The sequence below is a fragment of the Dasypus novemcinctus genome, chromosome 22, assembly GCF_030445035.2.
Source record: "Dasypus novemcinctus isolate mDasNov1 chromosome 22, mDasNov1.1.hap2, whole genome shotgun sequence".
Lineage (NCBI taxonomy): Eukaryota > Metazoa > Chordata > Mammalia > Cingulata > Dasypodidae > Dasypus > Dasypus novemcinctus.
Genome location: NC_080694.1, coordinates 32,551,926 through 32,560,390, shown reverse-complemented (window position 1 = coordinate 32,560,390; position 8,465 = coordinate 32,551,926).

Here is an 8,465-nt window from a genome sequence, read left to right as displayed (position 1 = left end):
GGCGAGGGCGCCTGCGAGTTAGCGCTGCTACTTACGGACAGTGTGTGCCCGCCAAGCAGCCCCCCCGTGCTGTTGATTGCCCGCGGGTATGTACTTTTCTCCCCGCATCCGTATCTGCAAGAGACCAGGCTCTGGACCGCCTGGGACGAGGTGGCAGGGTGGGCGGAGATCCCTCTCCACCTGCCCCCAGGGAGCCGGTAGCCCAAGTGCCCGCCAGGCAACGAAGGACCCCCGTCCAGCACCCCACTCCTTCAACCGCCGGGCTTGCAGCTCTGGCCTGTGAAAACGCAGCCTGAAAGGTGAAATGCTGAGGCTGTGAAAGCTCTTTGCCTTTACCTTGTCCCCGAGTATTCCTCATCCTCCAATACATCCTGCACTTACCAGCTATACGACCTGGAGTAAGTTACTTCATCTCTCCCGACCTCAGGAGGTTTCTATAATTGGGGTCGTGATAACAGCCGCTCCGTAGGATTAAAAGAGCTCGTGTGAGCGAATCGCTTAGACCAGAGGCCGGCTCCAGCAAAATGCTCAGGGGAAGTCGGTCCTGAGGCTGAGGGTGTGGATTGCGCTGACCTTGGCCTCGCGTGGGTCGTCGCGTCCGCACGCTTTCTTCTGGCCTGACTCCTCTCTGCGGCCCGCGGAACTTGGGGACAAGTGTGTCCCCCACTCCTGCCCCAGCCCCCAACTAAACTCTTGAGCTTTGTCTGAGCATTTGATTAAGGATTAAGGGCTAGAAATCGAGCAGGGAGAAGACGTGAAGGGCTGGAGAAGGAACCCGCGGGCTAAAGGCTCAAAGCCGGACCGCTGGGGCAAGAAGCAGGTGCATGCGCACGTGCGCGCGGGCGGCGGGGGCTGCTCCCCGCGGCTGGGGTTGCCGCGTGCTGGCGCCGTCTTACTCCCGGGAAAGGAATCCGGTGGTCGGCGTCGGACCTGACTTAGGGGCGCCCCGGTGTCCACTGAATGCTACCGAATTGTTTGGGGGGTACTGGCTGCTTCTGGAAGACGGGAGCTGCTGCGACCAAGGAGCGGGAGGATGGTCTCTCGCGGAGAGGGGTGAATGGAAACGCGGTCACCGAGGGCGAGCACTGCAGAAGCTGGGGATGGAAAGGCAAGCAACATTTTTATCTGGTGCCTTCCCTCCCCGCTACCCTTGGCCAGATTTGTCTCTGGCTAGGACCTGCCTCCAACTACTGTATGGGAAAGGCAGAAAATAAGCCATCATTCCTTGGCCTGCCCGCTTTCTGCATTAGATCCAAGCCGGCGTCTCACGGACCCGGGGAGGCGCGCCGGGCCGAGTGGGAAGGGCAGGCGGGCTCCTCAGAGGCGGTACCTGGCTTCGGGGTTGCTGCTCGGCGGCCGCAGGCGCGAGGCGCGAAACCTCAGGCAGCTGCCGCTCCCCGGCCCTGCCAGCTCGGAAGGCGTAGAGAAGGGTCTCGCGGAGGGCTGCTCCGCCGGACCAGGAGGTAGGAAATTCAAGCGGAAGTGACCTCCTGAACCTCATCAAATGCAAACGCCGCAAGAAGTTTTCTAAGGAAAGAAAAGCGGAAGGACGGGGAAACGGAGAAGCCCGGGGTCCACCTGAGGCTTGAATGGCTTTTTCAGAACTTCGGGCCCCTGGGGTTTGCAGGCTGCTCTGCGGTAGACCGAGTATTGGCAATGAACTTCGGATTTTCCCCTCAGGCCGGTGAAGGTACCAGCTGACTTCCTCCAATATGCATATATTACATATATAAACACCTTTGCAGTTTAATAGCCATCCAAATAAATCATTCACGTAAACTCTTATTCTTAAAACGAACTGGCACAAAAATAATTTTCCTTCTCCCGGGTCTTTCTCTCTCCACATTTCCTTCTCTTCATTCCTGCCTTTTGCAGCTAAGGTTTCACCTCCAGGTTCGTGGCCAAAGGGTTTTTATGTATAATTCTGCTGTCTGTTCTATTGTAACGTCATACAAGGCTGTTCCTATCGAAACACACACAGGATAGATTCAGAACTTTGTTTTCCCAATTAGAGGGAGAAGGTTTTGGGAAAGCAAACGTACCTTTTGTTTGATCCTCCTTGGTTGTCAGCTAGCTGCCTGTTGTTGAGTAGTGGCAATCTTAATGAGAGATGCAGCTGTGAGTAGTTCTTGGACTTTCTAAGACTGACCTATCTGATGAGCCATCCTATCTCTGGAGTTAAAATGTTATGAATCTGAGAAACTGAGTTGTTTCCATATGTTAGCTTTTCATTCAGCAAAAGGGTAGGCAGTGCTCTAAAGTAGTTTTTCCCTTGAAAAGAAATGCTGTTTGAGGCCATGAAGACATAAACTAAACCTCCAGAACCCAAGTAAGTGTGGAACCAAGTAAGTGTGGAAATTTACCCAGAACAACTGTGCAGGCAGGATTTAGGGAAGGAGGCTGGAGGAGGCACGAGAGGGTTGCTGGACTTTATAGATCCTTTGTAGAATCATGTCCATCTGAGTAAGGGACAGAAGGCATTTGGGGCCCTGCACTGGTGATAAAGAGAGAGGGCCAAGTAAAGAAAGGTGGGAGAGATGGCTTCTCCTTAGGGAGGATTTTCTGTCTGGAAAGCAGGTTTCAGCATCAACCTGCGATCTCTGGTAGGAGGCTTTGTGGAGGCAGAGGTTGCATGTTGGCATCAGGCAAAGGGAATCTACCTTAATGAGCCTGGCTAAAATTGAATTTTATCAACTTCTTGTTTTGGGGCTTCTACCTCTGGAAAATTTTATTGCAACTGGAGAACCCTCAAAAAAGATCTGAGACTGAAGACCTTCCATTTATTAATCGGGTTAACTAAAAATGCAGTTGAACTGTTGTGAATTTTATGGATATAGGCATACAATAAAAAGAAAAATAATATAGATGAAAAGGGTAGATAAGTATGACTAGAAGATAAAGTTTAGTCTCTTTTTTTAGTTTATATCTTGTAACATCAGCATGTATAAGTCCATAGTGATGTGAAAATAATAAAGTTTGGATGTCTTGAATTCACTGTAATTTATTTCTGATCCCTTTCTAACTAGGAAATTATTTTGAGGTCCAAATTTCATTCATGCCTGGAATTTGGATGTCTTAATAAAGTGAAGATTAGAGTTTGATAGTGTAGGTAACATACGCCTTAAAATATTTTTCCTGACCTTTTTCTTCAAGTTTTTCTGATAGACTGGCACAGTCCAATTTACTTTTGTGCCATGATTTAAAAGTACAATTTCAGTTGAAGAGAGTAAAGGTAATCATGTTACTCAAATAGTGCGGTTCTTTTGTACCAATAAAGTTACCTTCAAGTCTGCCATTTATACCATTTATACTATCTCTTAAAGCTACAAATATTATTTTAAGGAAAGGATTAAACTATCAAAATTTAAATTTTTAAAAATTTTAAATTACTTATTTTTAAATTAATAGATCACAAGGAATTAAAAAACATAAAAAAACAAAAAACGTAAGAGGTTCCCATCATTTTTGTAAATTGTATTTTTTAGAAAATATTTACATCACACACAAAAAGTTACACTAAAAAATATAAGAGGTTCCTGTATACCCCCCAATCCCCCCCACCCCACTCCTCCCACACCAACAACCTCCCTCATCATTGTGGCAGCCTCATCGCACTCAGTGAACACATTTTGGGGCACTGCTGCTCTACGCAGATAATAGTTTACCCTGTAGTTTGCACTCTCCCCCAATACATTCAGTGGGTTATGGCAGGGTATATAAAGTCCAGCCTCTGACCCTGCAATATCATTAAGGTAACTCAAAACCCCAAAAATGCCCCCACATCACATCTCTTCTACCCTCTCCCTGCCCTCAGCAACTACTGTGGCCACTTTCTCCACCTCGATGCTAAAATTTCTTCGATTACTCTTCACAATAGTTTTATGGTAGAATATCAGGAAGTCCACTCTAGTCCATTCTGTGGACCCTGGGATGGCGATGTCCCCTCTACCTCTAGATCAAGAGGGGGCTTTGATTCCACATGGATGATGGATGCAATTCCTCTGCTTACAGTTGTAGGCACTCTTGATTCCCTGGTGTGGTGGTTGACCATCTTCACCTCCCAGACAGCTGACCTGGGTAACACCAAGGAGCTAGAGAGTAGGAGTTGCCGCTCTGCTGAGGCTCAGGGCCCAGGTGGCACATGGACAGTCCAGAGATTCAAGTCTCCTGAGTATGCACCATCCCTAGCGCCAATCACAGGTTCAGTAAAAGTGACAGAAGAGGCATGTGCAGAAAAGTCACATCTGAGTCCAGCTCCATCACACTCAGGAGCACAAATTCCAAAGTAGGGCCCTCTGACATGGCACAGAGCTCCAAATTCATCTGCCATGCTTATATAACCTGTGGATCTCCATAGCCTTCAGGAGAACCAGTACCTAGGATTGTATCTATTTTGGCTTTTTCTGGGGTCCTGCTGAGGTGTGCATAAGTGCGACCCCTCTGATGACCTCCCGACTCTTTTTGGAAGACTCTTAGCCATATCAACTCATTTGTCTTTGCCATTTTCCCCTTTTATTCAAGGTCAAAGAGCAGTTTTTAACACTTGATCCAACATGTAGGCTGAGATAATCTGCTAGTCTGAGTTGACCCTTCTATTCGAGGTCTCTTTCTAGTTACTTCTCCAGTTAGTGATGGTAGTAATCCCTTGGTGCTAGGGAGGCTCATCCCCAGGAGTCATGTCCCACGTTGGGGGGAAGGTAATGCATTTACATACTGAGTTTGGATTAAAGAGTGGCCACATTTGGGTAACATGGAGGCTCTCAGGCAGTAACCCTTAGGCACCCTACAGCTCTAGACCTAGTTCATATTTCAGGCACACAGGCTCCTAAGCATAGTCATCAGTATCAAGGGCTCATTATTGGACCATCCTTCCTTGTTGATCTTTGCCTTTGCACTTGGAGGATTATGGTTGTTCCATTGGGGAATGTGAAAGAGCTCCTCTGGGTGGGAACTCAGCACTCCCTCAGTTGATGTTTGTAACTGTAACTACTATAAACATACCCAACACACATCCTAACATATTTATGTTCCCTATATACTTGCCCTGGAGAACTCCCCTCTGACCCATGTTCCCCCCATCAATAACACCCCATACCAGAGTTCCTCCCCTGCCATAGTGGAACCTCTCTGTGGTCCAAAACTTCTTCAACAATGAATCCTAATATATTGCCAAATTCAATTAATAGGAAATTGAAATACAGCGATGGGTTTAAAGCTTAGAAATAGAATACACAGTAATTTAGAAATACTAAAATAAAAAATATAAAATGAAAAATATTATAAAGCTTTGTTTCTAATGTTTTACCTTTCATCACTGTAATAGGTGTTGCCCTGTATGTATAGTGGCAAGACATTTTCATTTCTTCCTCAGTGTCTACATCCTTTTTTTCCCCTAATTTTTAATTTTGTCTTTAAAAAAGTGTTAGATCACAGTAATTCACATACACAGTATAGGGGACTCCCAGATATCCAACATCAAACCCTTTTCCCAGCAATGATCTCTTTACATGTTCATGTTATATTTGCTGCAGGTGATGTGAAAATTTTGAAACATAGCTATCAAGCATGGTTCCATTTTGGTTTACATTATTGTTTATATTTTAGAATGTACAAATTTCTAAATTTTTAATTTCCTTATGGGAATTCTAAATTTTACTTTTGTTTTTATATCATAACATGCATTGCATTTAATTCTGATTTATTTCCTATTTTCTAGAAAATACAAACGATTTGGCAAATCTCCTATTAATCTTCATATTAACCCTTTAAAGAGAAAAAGGTAAACATCATCCCACCAACACTCTTTGAAACAAGGAAAATGGAGTCATTGGAAGATTACAAGAACTCTGAGGTCAATACATTTTGACATTTTCATAAGAATCAAAATGGCAATGCCTTGCTACATTAAGAGAATTTTCAAAGTGTGTGTTTCTTTGGTTTGCTTGGCATCTCCTTCCTTCTACTGGTGACAGTACCTCCATGTCCTTAGGGAGAACTCTCTTCCACCCACTCAGTGTTATACTGATGTAGTCACACTGACACCCTTGGTCATGTGATGGGTATGTGACCTGTGCCTGGCTTTACTACCCCATCCTCTGGCCGCAGTAATTGGCCAAGTACAAGCAGGGGTCAACCTCCATCACTTAGAGTTCCCTGGGATGGTTAGTATAGATAAGAGAGAGGCTCACTCTTTATCACTTTCTGTGGCCATCTCATCACTTCCCTAGCTCCCAGGGAAGCCTATTTTCAAAAGAAAAGGATGGTGCTAGCATTGGAAAGAAGCAGAGAAGATAGAGTGTGAGCTGACATTATCGAAGGCTGGGAGCTGCCCTGGAGTTATTTAATCAGTCAATTCCTTTGTTCAACAAACATTTTTTTTGAATACTAGTCATTCAAACAAGCTAATACATAGACAAGAAAATATCTGGTGATAATAAGTATGATGATGACAGTACAACAGGGTGATGCTGGAGAGAGCTGGCAGTTGGGAGCTACCTTAGTTTGGGTGGTCAGGAAAGCCCCCTCTGGAGTGATATTGATCTGAGACCCAAATGATTCAGAGAGCCAGCTTTGGGAAGATCTGGGCCAGGTGAAGCAGAAGATACAAAGGTCCTAAGGAATGACCTTGGCATGTTCAAAGGAGTTCAAGAAGACCAGGGTGACTGGACTGACCTTCTGTATTCTAGGGGTGAATCAGTCTAGGGATTGAGAGCTAGTTGTTCAAAATGAGTTTAAGTTTATTGGCAATAAACTTAAATCAAGAGTGATGAATTCTGACTTGTGGGGTCTTCTGGATAAGACAGTTTCTCCTGCAACCACCCACCGTTCTGTTATAGCAACATGACTATTTACAGCATAATACAGATGGTTACACTGGTTATTTTTGTTGTTGTTTGTTTTTTAGGAGGTACTGGGGATTGAACCCAGGACCTTGTACATGGGAAACCAGTGCTCAACCACTGAGCTACATCCACTCTCCAATGAGGGTTGGTTTTTTCATTTGTCTGTTTGTTTTGTTCTTAGGGGGTACTGGGGATTGAACCTGGGACCTTGCACATGGGAAAGCAGGCAGTCAACCACTTGAGCTACATCATCTCTCTTACACTGTTTTTAACAGTACCTTGACCCCATTTTTTAAGGAGGTACCCACATTTTAGTGGCATACCCTTGTAGGTATGTTGACTTTCCCATTCCCATGGGTTTGGCTTAGATTCCTCAGGACACCCTCTCAAGCTGAGGAAATAAGGCCAACTTTCCCAAACTCTGCAGGCACTGATGTTTGGCTATGAATTATTATAGGTTAGTGACAGATTTTAGGAAATCCTTAGTAAGTTCAGCATTATTCAATCCGTGGCAGATAATGCATCACGACTAGGACACAATATGCTAGGAAAGGACCTGGAGTAGATTCAAAAGAGGGTCACATCTCTGATTAAAGGGATAAAGGAAGGCAATTATGATGAAAAGATCATGGTGGTGATGGAAATTGGGTTTGAGATGAATGAAGAGGGATTTTCATTGTGGTCTTCAAGTAGATGAAGGATTTATAGCTTCAAAATCAGAAGTGGTTTGTTGAAGTTTTAATCTATAGTGTAAGTGAACCAAAAGTGTATTGGTTAGGATGATACAGGCTGCAAGCAAAAGAAGTCCTTTTTCAAAGGGGCTAAAACAATAAGTGTGTTACCTCTTTGTTTTAGTTAACTAAAAGCTGACAAAAGCAATATCCCAGAAATGGGTTGGCTTTTACAGTGGGGGGTTATTAGGCTGCAAGCTGACAGTTTTGAGGTTGTGAGAGTGTCCAGATGAAGGCATCAGGCTCCTTCGGGTCTCAGTGCTTTCAGCTTCCTGGTTTCTGCAGCTTCCTCTCTCAGCTTCCGGAGGTCTCATTTCATGCCTCTGCACTCCACTGTTTCCAGCCTCTAGCCTCCAGGATTTTCTTTTTCAGACTCTGAAGGTTTCTGTCTGAGCTCCTGCTGCTCTCTGTATTCATCCCATTTATAAAGGACTCCAGTACGAGGATTAAGATCCACCCATGGCCATGCCCTACTGAAGTGATCTAATCAAAACAAAGGTCCCACCTACAATAGGTTCACACCTATGGGAATGGACTAGTGTAACCAAGGGTTAAGAATTAACAAATGATTATGATTACTATACTCTCTAGTATATTGTAGAAATGCCAAAAGTAAATACCTAAAATTACTGAAACTTGCTGAACTAGAATCCAGATGCCTTGATCTCTGATAATGATTGTAAAGCTATATAACGTTTATCTCGTGATTGCAAAAACCTTGTAACTGACCCCCTTTTGCACCCCTCTTTTCCTATCTTATTTTACGACTTTGAAGTTACCTCATCTCTAGACAGCCATTAATGTTTATTTATAAAGGAAACTGAGTCAGCCCAGAACTAACTCACCAAATCCCCAAACTATTTTACTAGGTGAAACTAGATCTAAACAAAAT